Source organism: Myotis myotis, unplaced genomic scaffold (genome assembly GCF_014108235.1).
Source record: "Myotis myotis isolate mMyoMyo1 unplaced genomic scaffold, mMyoMyo1.p scaffold_m19_p_15, whole genome shotgun sequence".
Classification (NCBI taxonomy): domain Eukaryota; kingdom Metazoa; phylum Chordata; class Mammalia; order Chiroptera; family Vespertilionidae; genus Myotis; species Myotis myotis.
In genome coordinates this window covers 26895284-26909132 of record NW_023416319.1, presented here as the reverse complement: position 1 = coordinate 26909132, position 13849 = coordinate 26895284, and the positions used below count along the sequence as shown (strand labels likewise).

The window sequence follows — 13849 nt, the reverse complement described above, 5'->3', positions numbered from 1 at the left end:
GCCCCGGCTTCGTCTGGAATGTCATCCAGAAGGTCGTCTGGTCTAATTAGCATATTATGCTTTTATTGTAGACCAGAGGCCTGGTGCACAGATTCATGCACCAGTGGGGTCCCCCGGCCTGCCCAATGGGGATCGGGCCGAAACTGGCAGCCCAACATCCCCCAAGGGGTTCCAGAGTGTGAGAGGGCACTCTATAATGTTGCTGTTGCTCAGCAGCTCCTGCATTGAGCATCTGCCCCCTGGTGGTCAGTGCATGTCATAGCCATCAGCCGGTTGGCCGGTGGCTTAGGCTTTTATATATATAGATACACTGGTGGAATATATCTTTGGATACATACAGATGAGAAAGTTTTCTTTAATAAGAAACATTCCAAGTTGGAGATAGGAATTCCGAACACTAATTTTGATCCAGCCATTACTTTCTTTTCCTTAAAATTTTTTTGTTTTCCTTGCCTTCCTGGGAAAGTAAGAAGACAAGTCTTGGCAAGACAATGTAGTGCTTTTTTCTTCTGTCTGCAGTGTTGCTCCTTGAAACTTTGTCACTCTTTGCAATATGGAGATTAGGATGAGAGCTTGGTTTTCTAATTTGACTATTTTAGATATAGCTTTGTAGTTTCCTTAAAGAGTGCTACAGCCGGGAATGGTTTGGCTCAGTGGATAGAGCGTCGGCCTGCGGACTGAAAGGTCCCAGGTTTGATTCCGGTCAAGGGCATGTACCTTGGTTGCGGGCACATCCCCAGTGGGGGGTGTGCAGGAGGCAGCTGATCGATGTTTCTCTCTCATTGATGTTTCTAACTCTCTATCTCTCTCCCTTCCTCTATGTAAAAAATCAATAAAATATATTTTAAAAAAGAGTGCTACAAGTGCTACCCATGGTGGGAAAAATACAACTGAGTTTCACAGCTTTTCTTGCTACTTTAGTACTGGATGACTAAAAGAGATTGGAGGAAAGATACCGAGATTTAGGGGGCGGAAGGCTGAAGAAATGAGATAGAAACAATCCTTGGCTTTTCCTTGCTGAGAGAGAAAACATGAAACTCCTCAATGGGGAATGAGAAGTAGCTGGAGCGTGGCCAGCATGTCTCAGTGGCATGGCCTTGTACGCTGAAAGGTCGCCAATTCCTGGTTAGGGCACATACTCAGGTTGTGGATTCGATTCCCGGTTAGGACTTGTACAGGAGGCAATTGATTGATGTTTCTTCCTCACATTGATGTTTTCTCCCTCTCCCTTTCTCTCTAAAATCAATAAAACAAAATACTTAAAAGGAGTGGCTGGGTGCTCGCTCCGGCAGCACATATACTAAAATTGGAACGATACAGAGAAGATTAGCATGGCCCCTGCGCAAGGATGACACGCAAATTTGTGAAGCGTTCCATATTAAAAAAAGAAAAGAAAAGAAAAGGAGTGGCTGGGGTTGTACAGCCACTTCAGTATGGTTGCAAGCATTAGGTCTTCCTATATTTACTGTTTTTTTCCCATACATACATAGCTTTTCACTTGAAGCGCTTTATGGCTTCTCTTTGGCATATCTAAATTGCTGGCATCACTACTCTTATACTTGGGGGCCATTATTAAGTACACTAAGGGCTACTTGAACAGAAGTACTGTGATACTACAACAGCTGATCTGATAACGGAGATGGGTATCAGGTGACTAATAGGCAGGGAGCATATACAATGTGGATACACTGGACAAAAGGATGATTCACATCCAGGTGGGACAGAGTAGAATGGTGTGAGATTGTATCAGGCTACTCAGAACAGCACACAATTTAAAACATGAATTTTTTATTTCAGAAATATTTCCATTTAACATTTTTGGACTTCAGTTAACGGGATAATTGAAATCATGGAAAGTGGAACTGGATAAGGGGGCCTACTGTACTTGCTTTTTAAGTCTAACTGCGATCAGCTTAGGTCTTTAAAAAGTAGAGTGTAGCTGGCCCAGCTGGCGTAGCTCAGTGGGTGAGCATTGACCTATGAACCAGGTTCGATCCGGTCAGGGCACATGCCTGGGTTTCAGGCTCGATCCCCAGTGTGGGGCGTGCAGGAGGCAGCTGATCAATGATTCTCTCATCATTGATGTTTCTATCTCTCTCTTCCTTTCTTAAATTAATTAAAAAATATATATGTTTTTTAAAAAGTAGAAGCATGACTGAAGACTCCTCCAATCCATGGGCCTATAGCAGATCTAAAATCTCTTTGGTTACTAATTACTTTATAAGCAGTATTATAGATAGGGGTACATGTATTTGTTAGCATTTGCCCAACACAGATGTGTGAAGTCTACTCTTCTTTTTTTAAATATATATTTTTATTGATTTCAGAGGGTAAGGGATAATTGCCATTGGGTAATTGAAATATCCTCACCAGCCAAATAATGTAGAGAAAGTACTTTGCCTGTTATTTCACTTACTTTTATTTCATTGTAAACTATGAAGATGATAATATGCAACCCACTTTGCAGATGAGGAAATTGAGGTTGAGAATGAAAATGCATTTTTTATACTTTAAGCTCTATTCAAATTTGTTATATTAGTGATAAAAGTGGTATTTGGACCTAGGTCATTTGGGGCCCTTTGATGTGTAGATTGTTTGAATAATACACACAGATTATAAACTACTTAAATCTCTTGATTCTGCTCACCACTGCAATTAAGATGCTTTTGAAATTGCTGTCACCCTTTGTCCTTCTCTGAAGCCATTGGCGGTAATTGCTGAGGCCAAGAAGTTGCACACTCAACAGGAAATGGAAGGGAGACCAAAGTAATCAGAGTCTCTTATATAATGTTTTCCAAGACACATCAGTTTCTTCTATCTTCCCAGGTTCAGCTGACTGTACCATGCACCTGTTGTAGAAGGCTTTCTGAGTTAACCAGGAGGGTGAGGCAGGTTGGTTGATTATTGTATTATGAACCATCTCTTAGGATTGTATCTGTTTTTCAAAGCAAATCACAATTCAGACCTTCTTGGGGATTCTAGACGGTTTGAATTCCAGAATAATGGGAAGTAGAGGTATAGCATGTACTTACTAGTACTTTCCTTTCCATTGCTTCATTCAGTGAAGCAGCTACTTATGTCAGCCCTCAGAGCCTCACTCCTGTCAAGTCCATAAAGCCAAGCTCTCTAAACACACAGCAAGCAAATGCTTTACCATATATCAATGATATAGAATTTTAAGGGATGAAAAGGCAAGATTTGCTACAAGTTGCATATGGTACACAATGGCAATGATCTCTGCCCTGCTCCATCTACAAAATGAGTGTGCCACTTTGACTCTCATTGCAGTAACAATGTGTGTTACAGCAAACACCACATGACCCCTCCAAATGGTTTGGCTCTTTTTTTTTCTTTTTTTTGGGGGGGTGGTGGTGGTGGTGTTTTGAGATAAAATTGAAATGTAATGTTAAATTAGTTTTAGTTGTTCAACATAATAATTCAGTCTTTATATACACTATATAATGATCTCCAAAATAAGCCTAGTTACTATCCATCACCATACAATTGACCCCCTTTACCTATATCACCCATTCCAACCCTTTCCCCTTTCAATAGCCACCAATCTATCCTCTATATCTAGGAGTTTTCTTTTGTTATTTAGATTCCACATATAAGTGAAATCATGCTGTAGTTAACTTTTTCTGACTTATTTTGTTTAGCATATTTCCCTCAAGGTCCATCCATGTTGTTCCAAGTGGCAAGATTTCCTTCTTTTTATTGCTGAGTAGTATTCTGCATCGCATCCAGCATGGCCAGGGGTGAACCTGAGGAGGGGCGGTGAAGAATTAAAGAAGACTGACAAGAGAATACAGTTGGGGCTAGGTAGGATCACTGTGCCTGGATGAGGAAACAGTGACACAGACTGTAAGCCAAAACTTTATTTAAATAGATCACATAAAGCAAAAGAAGGAGAATGGTCAACATGTTTACATGTCTACATGTTCTTGTGAGTTTCAAATCTATTTTGTTACTCAAGCCTTGTATTGGCAGCACTTGATGCACCTCCCACAGCCCATTAACTACCTAGGAAAAAGGGAGGACTATAAGGTCAAGCTTAATTGTGCTAGGAGGGCTCTGCCCTCCAAGCTGGGACTTGTATGTGGCTCTGCCACAGGTCAGTTCGAGGCTTGACCCTATAGTTGCTCCCTACATATTCCATTGTATATATGTATGGCATCTTATTTATCCACTCATTTATTTTTTAAATATATATTTTTTATTGATTTCAGAGAGGAAGGAGGGTAGAGAGAGAAAGAAACATCAATGATGAGAGAGAATCATTGATTGGTTGCCTCCTGCACACCCTCTACTGGGGATCAAGCCCACAATCTGGGCATGTGTCCTGACTGGAAATCGAACTGTGACCTCCTGATTTATAGGTTGACACTCTACCATCAAGCCATACTGGGCAGGCTATCCATTCTTTTATTCATGGACATTTAGGTTGTTTACATTTCTTGGCTATCCTATAAAATAAAAGGCTAATATGCAAATCGACCAAATGGCAGAACAACTGGTCGCTATGACATGCATTGACCACCAGGGGACAGATGCTCAACCCAGGAGCTACTCCCTGGTTGTCAGAGCGCTCAGCCAGAAACAGTGCTCACAGCTGGTGAGCGTGGCAGTGAGAGGGCCTAAGCCAGCAGTCACACATCCCCTGAGGGCTACCAGACTGCAAGAGGGCGCAGGCTGGGCTGAGGGACACCCCTCCCTGCCCCAGTGCAGAATTTCGTGCACCAGGCCTCTAGTTGTAAATAATGCGGCAATGGACACAAGGGTGGATACATCTTTTCCAATTAAATTTTCATTTTCTTCAGATAAATACTCAGAAGTAGAATAGCTGGTTCATTGGTAGTTCTATTTTTCATTTTTTTGAGGAACCTCCGTACTGTTTTCCATAGTGACTGCATGAATTTATATTCCCACCCACATTGTACAAGGGTTCCCTTTTCTCCACATATCATCAGCACTTGTTTCTTGTCCTTTTGACAATAGCCACCTAACATATGTGAGGTAATATGTCACATTGTGGTTCTTATTTGTATTTCCCTGATAATTAGTGACACTGAACATCTTTTCATTGCCTCTTGGCCATCTGTGTGTCTTTGGAAAAATGACTATTTAGATCCTCTGCTCATTTTAAAATCAGATTATTTTTCTGCTGTTGGGTTGTTTGAGTTTGTAAATATTTTGTATCAGATATATGATTAACCCATTATCAGATATATGATTTGCAAGTATTTTCTCCTCTTTAGTAGGTTGTCTTTTCATTGGATTGATGGTTTCCTTTTTAGAGTTATTTGTTCTAGTTATGCCATTGAAATTTTGATAGGGATTGCATTTGATCTGTAGATTGCTTTGGGTAGTACAGACATTTTTAACAATAATGATTCTTCTAATCCATGAGCAAAGCATATCTTCCCATTTGTTTTTGTCATCTTCAATTTCTTTCATCAGTGTCTTAGAGGTTTCAGCCTATAAGTCTTTTATCTTCTTGGTTAAATTTATTACAAGGTTTATTGCTATTGATGCAATTGTAAGTGGGATTGTTTTCTTGATATCTCTAATAGTTTATTATTAGTGTATAGGAAACAACAGATTTCTGTATTGATTTTGTATCCTGCAACTTTACTGAATTTATTAGTTCTAACAGTTCTTTGGTGGAATCGTTAGGATTTTCTACATAAAATATTATGTCATCTGCAAATAGTGAGAGTTTTACTTCTTCCTTTTAGACTTAGATGCCTTTTATTTCTTTTTCTTGTCTGATTGCTATGGTTAGAACTTCCATACTATGTTGAATAGAAGTGGTGAGAGCGGGACATACTGCCAATATGTTGTTGTGGATTTTCGCATCTGTGTTCATCAGGGATATTGACCTATCATTTTCTTTTTTGTGGTGTCCTTGTACAGTTTTGGTACCAGGGTAATACTGGCCTCATGAAATAAGTCTTGAAATCCCTCCTATTCAGTTTTTTAAAAGAGTTTGGGTGGATAGGTGTTAAATCCTCTTTGTTTGGTAGAATTCACCAGTGAAAATACCTGTTTCATGGGTTGTGCAGCTTGTTTTTGAGGCCCTTCAGGTCTTTTCTTTATTTTGACTTTTATATTAATTGCTGTATGAGCAGAGTGGTATGTCAAAGTGTGGACTTACTGAGTCATCTTGACCAGAATTCCAAGTATATATTTTTAATATTGATAGCTACTTGTAAATTTGAGGATAATTATTGATCTTCTCTGAACTTCAGTTTATTCACCTGTAAAATAAAGCTATTTGACTAAGGTCCTTAAAATTTATTCCAATTCTAAATTCTGTAGTTAATGTAACCTACAAACTATTTTTGTGTCCATATTTATCCAGCTAATTTGTAGTGTAGGGGACTTGGAACCCATGTTTTATGCTTTCTCACTCAAGAGCTGTTTCTGCCATACCTCACAGCTATCATTGTAAACACAGCAGAAAATCAAGAAATCAAGTCCAAAGCATGCCATATCCACCCAATCCAGTCTTACTAGAATGTTGAGGATTTCTCCGTTTTTTCTTCCATACAGATCCGTCTCTTATGCTTCTGTGAGGGGATTCCAAACAGAAAGTTAGATAAGATTTCAAAAGTAGAACCAGTCTAACACATGAGTTGATTTTTATGTGAAGAGCAAAGGGCAACAATTGAGAAAGAAGTGTTTTAGCATAATTATTACAATTTCAGGGAACTGTGAGGTATAATCAGTGTAAGCAATATACCTGATGCAGAACAGGGTATGGTTCTTGGATCATAAAAACAATTACTACATCACCAAGGAAGCAATATATGTGTGTTGCTTTTTTTTTTAAGAACTGGGAAATAGTGTTATGAGTCAGAGATCCATTTATAGGCCATATTTCCCGTCCCCTGGTTTGTATTGAGGCCAGGCAACATTACCAAAAAAAAAAAAAAAAAAAAAAGGACTTTTTTCTTCTGATCCTCTCTCTTAAAGGTGGCCCAATTGTTAAGGAAACACCATGGCGGGGGGTGGGGGGGGGGGGAGATTTCTGGAAATGCTTTTGGTGCTGCCCATTTTGTCTCTTTTTACCTGGTCAGTTCAGCTGGTGATTGATCGTGAGAATGTCTATAGCAGGATGTGGGGCACGGGATAAAGTGTCAATTCAGTTATTCCTTAGAGTTCTATGTTTCTTCATCCAGTTTAAAGGTATGATCTCAAGAATGGGCTGCCACCCAATGTGGGCAAAGAACTGACAAATCCATCCACCCATTTTTGGAGTGTTTCTCTCCATGGCTTTTTAAGATGCAACCTTCCATCTCAGTGTTGACAAGGTGCATTTTGACAGAGGATTTACTCCACCGCTGACAGATAGGTTTCCCCCACACCAGTGATGAGAAGTGACAGGAAAGGTGAATTAGAGAGAGAGTAAAGAAGAAGAGAACTTCAGGTCCCATCTGGGTCGCCAAAGTTACCAAATGGGATCAGGCCGGAGTAGGTCTGCCTCAGGCCAGCTGGTGGTGTGTGGGTTCTTGACTTTATGCTGGAAAGATTTCACAATGTGAGTCCAGGTGACTTTGAGAGTACGTTTATTAAAGCTGGGGACAGTAAAACAAGGAAGGGCTTAGGACAGAAGAAGTGATAGGAAAGAGCCTAGACAGGTCTGCTTTGGCTCCCTAGAAATGCTATAGGAAAGAAATGAGCCAAGGAAGGGCTGCTATTGAATCACTGAAAAGTCAGAGTAAAGGAGCTTTGGAGACAAGGTTCAGGGGTTTTGCTGCCTGCTGTTCCCCTGATGCAAGTCCAGGGGGGGCCTCCAGAGTTGTTTTGTTAAAGTATGTCCCCAAGAAAAAGGCACAGGCACACCCCTGTTGCTTTTTATTTACTAACTAAACCAACTAAAGAGATAGTTTTTAAAAACCACAAAACCTGAAACTTTCAAAAAACTAATAACATTCATTCAGCCAATTAAAGAAATCCAAGCTCCTGTCCTGACATGCTAACATCTTAGAGTAGCTTAAGACACCAATTCAGAGACAATAGGAAGGCTATACAGAGCAAGCAAACCTGGGATCTAGTGTGACATTTGCAACTAATTAGCTGTGTGATTTGAGGAGGGTGACTTAGCACCTTCGCATTTCACTTTTTTATTTTCATCTAGAAAATGATCAGAGTTCCATAGAGAGTATGTTAGTGATAGAGTAAGCAAGAAAACGCTTGTATCATGAAGTCTAGAGGGTTTTTTCTCCCTTTGAATTTTGTCTTTTGTTTTTAAATACAAAAGGTCCTAATTGATGAAATTAGTTCAATTTCAAAACCCCAAAGTAAAAATATAATCGGGTTAATATGGTTGATTTAATTTTTAAAAATCACGGGGATAGGCAAGTGGGAATTTAAAATGACAGCTCAAACAATCAAGCCCTACTGTGATTGTGAAGAGCCCATCCTGAGCTTTCTCTTCACTGTACCTCCAGCTTCATTTTGGGATCGGTGTTAGTATACCCAATGGTCTGGATTGGCCTGGAAAGGAAGATTCTGGTGGAGCATCTTTATATTGTTCCTAGCACTTGACCTCACCTCAGCTGGTGACACTTGAGTGGATTGTTACTGCTCTTGCCTAACTTATGCTAAAATCTTCCTGCTTCTGATAAAAGGCAGGCAAATCATTTCCCAAAGCAAACAAGTACAGGCTATCAACCTGCATCTCCAGTCTCGTGACAGCCACTTTTTCCTCAATTCAGATCAAATGCTATTTTTCTCTTTTGGGCCAGTGACAGTCCAGTGACAGAAATATGAGATTCGTAATGACTTGGAACTGAAGGAGCAGGACTGAGGCATTTGTTCCTTAAGTTAAAATCTAAACTCTAAAAAACAGTCCCCTCCTGGGTCAGCACTGTTTTCTGACCCTTGCGCTGAAGAAAGTGAAACCAGGGAACACAACCAAATTATCTCCTGTTTTGATCCCCTCTGTCACACCCTCCCCTCACGAAGGGTCAGACTAAAGGGCATAGCCATGAATATGAGGGAAGGAATTCAGCTCTCAGAGAGTAGAGGGCAGGTTTGAGGTACCCAGGGTCAAGGGCTTGAATCCTCTTTATGGTTGTGACTAACTGACTTCTAAACGAATGTGGGTGGGTTATAGTATCTGGAAAAAGTGCTGCACATAACAAGAGGCTCAATAAAATAAATGTTGAATGAATTGAATGAGTTAAAGTTCTGAGCCAGGTATGTTGGTTGCTTTTGACTCTGTCTTCTGACTTTTTCTCTCCCTCTGATGGGCCAGCAGTCCCAGGGCTCACACTCACCTCCTGAGAAAGCCCAGAGTGAGCACTAGGGGAGGGACACATGCTCTCTTGAATATGTTGCTTCTTTGCTGACTGCTAGGTCTTCCTGCACTCCCTTTTCTCTGCTGGTATAGTAGTCAGATCCAGAGCAGCCTGGGAGGAAAGGGCTGCAGGCCCTGGGCTTGCCTTGGGTCACACAGAAGAGATCTTCCACAGGGGCCAGCCCAGCTTACTGCAGCTGGGGGTGGGAGGCGGGTAAAGACTTAAAATGTCCATTTGCCTGGCCTTGTCTTTTGTGCTTTTGTTTCCCATAAAACTTAAGGTGGAAAAGGGGCCAATGGGAGGGAAGGGAAAGAAGAGATACATTTGAAATCCCAAGTTCCTGCCATCCCTCCCTCTCTATGCAAATCTCTGCTTTTAAATTGGACTTACATTATTCATGGAAATCTATCTGGAGGAAGCTATGGTCAGAAGCTGAAACATTGCCCATCTACATGCCAACTTATTGTTCCATTGATTTTAGACATGCTGACAGGCAAGAAAGAAAAGCAAGAGGAACTAACAGATTATGGGCGTACTGTGCCAGGCCCTGGACTAAATCATTTGCCTACAGTCTCACTGATCCTCACAGTAAACCATGGGGTGATACTCTTATTATTTCCATTTTACTGATGAGGAAAATGAGGCTCCGAGAGAAGCACCTTATCTAAGCTCAGAAAGGGTTAGGTCTAGGAGACAAATTCCAGCAACTTGAGCCGGTGTTCCTGTTACATGCGCCTCCCCCCTACCCCGACCCCTACCCCCCCACCCCCTGCATACTGAAGAACAGTCAACAGTGTGCTTACCACTGCCCAGCCTGACTGACACACAAGAACAGTTTGCTTCTGAAGGGGAAGGAAGTTCCTCTGCCTCCTAGGACTCCTCCCACACTGTGTGGTTGACGTTTGGGATTCCACCATTAGACAGACTTCCTTTTGACTTAAAAGCTTTATGCAGTACACTAAGTGACACATCGATTGCATCGGTCATTTCCTCAGCATGAAAGAATAAATTAGTTGATTTCCTGAATGGATTGCTATATCTTTGTACTTCTACCAAGAGTTACTGATTGGATCTAATAATGGTTAATCTTAATAGAAATTATCTAAATCTGAACTTGTCAATTATTCCTAAAACATTCATTAACTAATATAAATAGCTATGTATGTAGCATTTACATGTTATTTTGGAAAGGGCATTGACCCATAATTATTCTTATCTGGAATAGTTTAAAAAAGGAGCCAAAGAACCTAGATATGGTAGGACAACTGAAAGCCAGAGGGAGTGGGTGTATTGCTGTTCTCAGTGAAGTAGTGCTTTGTTGGAACTAAAAATGAATTTCAGTTCAGGATGATGAGCAGGTCAGCCAAGGGACAGGGGTGCCATATTTATTTTCAGTAATCTAATGGAAGGCCCTTGGAAATCACCAGGTCTGTCCAATGAAAGAGGAAAGACATGGAGAAACCCTGTATTCACCAGAATTATAATTTACTTTTTTAGATGATAAAAAATAGTATCTGGAATATATTCAAGGAAATGCTTTAAGGCAGCGGTTCTCAACCTGTGGGTCGCGACCATCGGAAAACACATATAGCATATCAGATATTTACATTACGATTCATAACAGTAGCAAAATTACAGTTATGAAGTAGCAACGAAAATAATTTTATGGTTGGGGGTCACCACAACATGAGGAACTGTATTAAAGGGTCGTGGCATTAGAAAGGTTGAGAACCACTGCTTTAAGGAATAACATCCTATGTGCCAAGCACATGTATGATTAGCATATAAAATGACTTCATTTTTCATACAAAACTGACTTTCTAAAATGACTGGTTTGGAATTTGCTGAACTAGGAAAGTAAAGCTCAAATTTTCTTCACTTCTTCCTTCTTCCCTGCAGATATTTATGAATATTAAAACTGATTCATCCTGGATGTTCCATTCAATATAATTGTGCAATAACATAAGTTACAACTGTGTCAAAGGTCAGAGCAAAACAGCATCATAACAAAATGGTAACTGGTAGGGTTGTTCCCAAGTTAAATTGTAAAGGGTTATGGTTTTCTTTTTGCCTCTCGATAGAGGTTAGTTCCTAGTATCCATTCTTTGATGACATTTTTCAGAGAGATCCAGGAGATCCATTGTCTCCCAGTTGGCAATCTCATACATATTTTAGCAGAACTCACCTAAATCTGATGCCCAGAATTTGAGCTTCAGTCTTCTAAGCATTTACTGAGACTCTGTTCCTATGCCAGGCCCTGGAAAAATGAAACTCATGCTCATCCGAGGGAGACAGACCCTTAAGATCATTGCGATACACGGTGCAGGGGTTAAATAGAGGCATGGGATTAGCTCTTCCTGGGAGGTCAGAGAAGCTTCCTCAGCAAGGCCACCTCTGAGCTGAGCCATGAAGGCCAAGTAGCACTCTCATGGGGAGAAGGGGCAGATGGTCCCAGGTCTCAGCTTGGTGTAAAGCTATGCTTAGGGAACTTCAAGAGCATGTCCTTTTATCTCACAATTATAAAACTTCAATATTCTTGATCTAACTCTGAACATAACTGTGGCAAATTTCATTTTCTTGAGAAGTATCAAAACAGGGTCTTTGTGTTTGGACAGATCTAACTTCAAATCCTGATTTGAAGCATGTATCAGCTATAATCTTGAGGATATTCCTATCTCTGAGCCTCAGTTTCCATATTTGTAATTTTCATATTCTTATTTTGTGTGCTTTTTAGGGATTATGAGAGATAGCATTTATATAGACCTATAATAGGATTGCGAGATTTGGTAAATAAAAATACAGGACACCAAGTTAAATTAGAATTTCATAAAACAACAAATAATTAAGTGTAAATATGTCTCAAGGTTGCATGGGTCATACTTACACTAAGTAATTATTTGTTGTTTATCTGAAATTTAAACTCAACTGGGCATCCTATACTATTTTATCTAATAAACCCTAATAACTGAACTGTCACTCAACTTATGGCACTACATTTTTGTTGTTTGGGGGTTTTTAGTGCTGGGAACAAGAGTTTTGAAATACAAATATGGACTCTACATGCTAGTAGTATGTGAATGTGGATGCACATAGATGTGTGGGTTGCAGAGGATAATGAGGAAATGAAGGGTATTGTTAATGGTAGAATCCAAAAGCTTCTCCAGGATTGATGAACATATTCTCTTAAGAAGAATTTTTTTCATGGTTACCAACAACAATGTCAAGTCTTTTTTTCTTTTTTTATTGTTTTATTGCTTAAAGTATTACAAAGGGTATTACATATGTGTCCTTTTTTTAAATAATGTCAAGTCTTTACGAACCATTTGTTTAAAGGCCATGCCAACAGGACCTGCGTTTTGGCACTTCCCAACTTCAAACATTGCTGCACATTGGAATGGTATAGTGATTGGCCTTTTTTCAAGACATAAAAACAGCTTTTGAGCCCTTAATGTGTCAGACTCTACAATTACTCTCTTCTCCTAATAGCACTGCCAGGTCTCAGATCCTTAGCTAGTGGATGGGTGGGGCACTTCACAGTTTATGCCAGGAACTGTGGGGAGGGATTCAAAACAGGATCAGTCCCCTTCCCTCCAAGAGTTTATCATCCTACTAAGTCTGAAAAAGAAAAGATAGGTAATTGCTAAATTGAATTTCATAAAACAACAAATAAGTGTAAATATGTCTCAAGATTGCATGGGTCATACTTACATTAAGTAATTATTTGTTGTTTATCTGAAATTCAAACTTAACTGAATTAAGTTTGTTAAAGATGTTCTGTGAAAGCCAAACTGGTTGGAGAAGCCCAGAAACATTTCATGAATAAAAATATCAGTGTGGGCTGGATCCACTGAAGAAGGTTTCATGGGGTAGTTTAGTCTGGAATGGGCCTTAAAAGAAGACGATATGGATGAGCAGAAAATTGTTTTCATCATCATCTAGTACCTGCCATTTACTATGAACCAGGCACTGAGCAAAGACTTTATATAAATTCTGCTTATATGTTTCCAATAGCCCTTAAAAGTTTAGGCCTACCTGGCCCAAAAGCTCCTCCCCCCTTTTTTTTTCTGCAAATAAGTTTGAATATTACTTTCTCAGGGAGACCTTCTCTGACTATGCTATTAAAAAGCATTCCCTCCTGTTCCTTTTTATCTCGGGCCCTTGTCCTTTCATAGCTCTTATGGCAACTAAATGTGGGTTTATGTGAATTCAGTATGTCTGATCTGCCTCTCTACAGTCCATGGCAGGGGTCCTCAAACTTTTTAAACAGGGGGCCAGTTCACTGTCCCTCAGACCGTTGGTGGGCTGGACTATAGTTTAAAAAAAAACTATGAACAAATTCCTATGCACACTGCACATATCTTATGTTGAAGTAAAAAAACAAAATGGGAACAAATACAATATTTGTATTTGCATGTGGCCCGCGGGCTGTAGTTTGAGGACCCCTGGTCCATGGGGATAGGAACTGTGTCTTTTTTTTTTTAATTACTATTGTGTTTCCACACACACTTTGAATAACTTTAAAGACAGTGTTTATTAAAATA

General features: G+C 40.0%; 1 non-coding gene across 1 annotated transcript; it reads left to right on the top strand.

The window, feature by feature from the left end:
• The first annotated feature begins 1276 nt into the window (after window positions 1–1276).
• On the top strand, window positions 1277–1383 carry LOC118670394. The gene has a single exon (XR_004972296.1). It is a non-coding gene; the product is annotated as a U6 spliceosomal RNA (small nuclear RNA).
• The last annotated feature ends 12466 nt before the right edge of the window (window positions 1384–13849 follow it).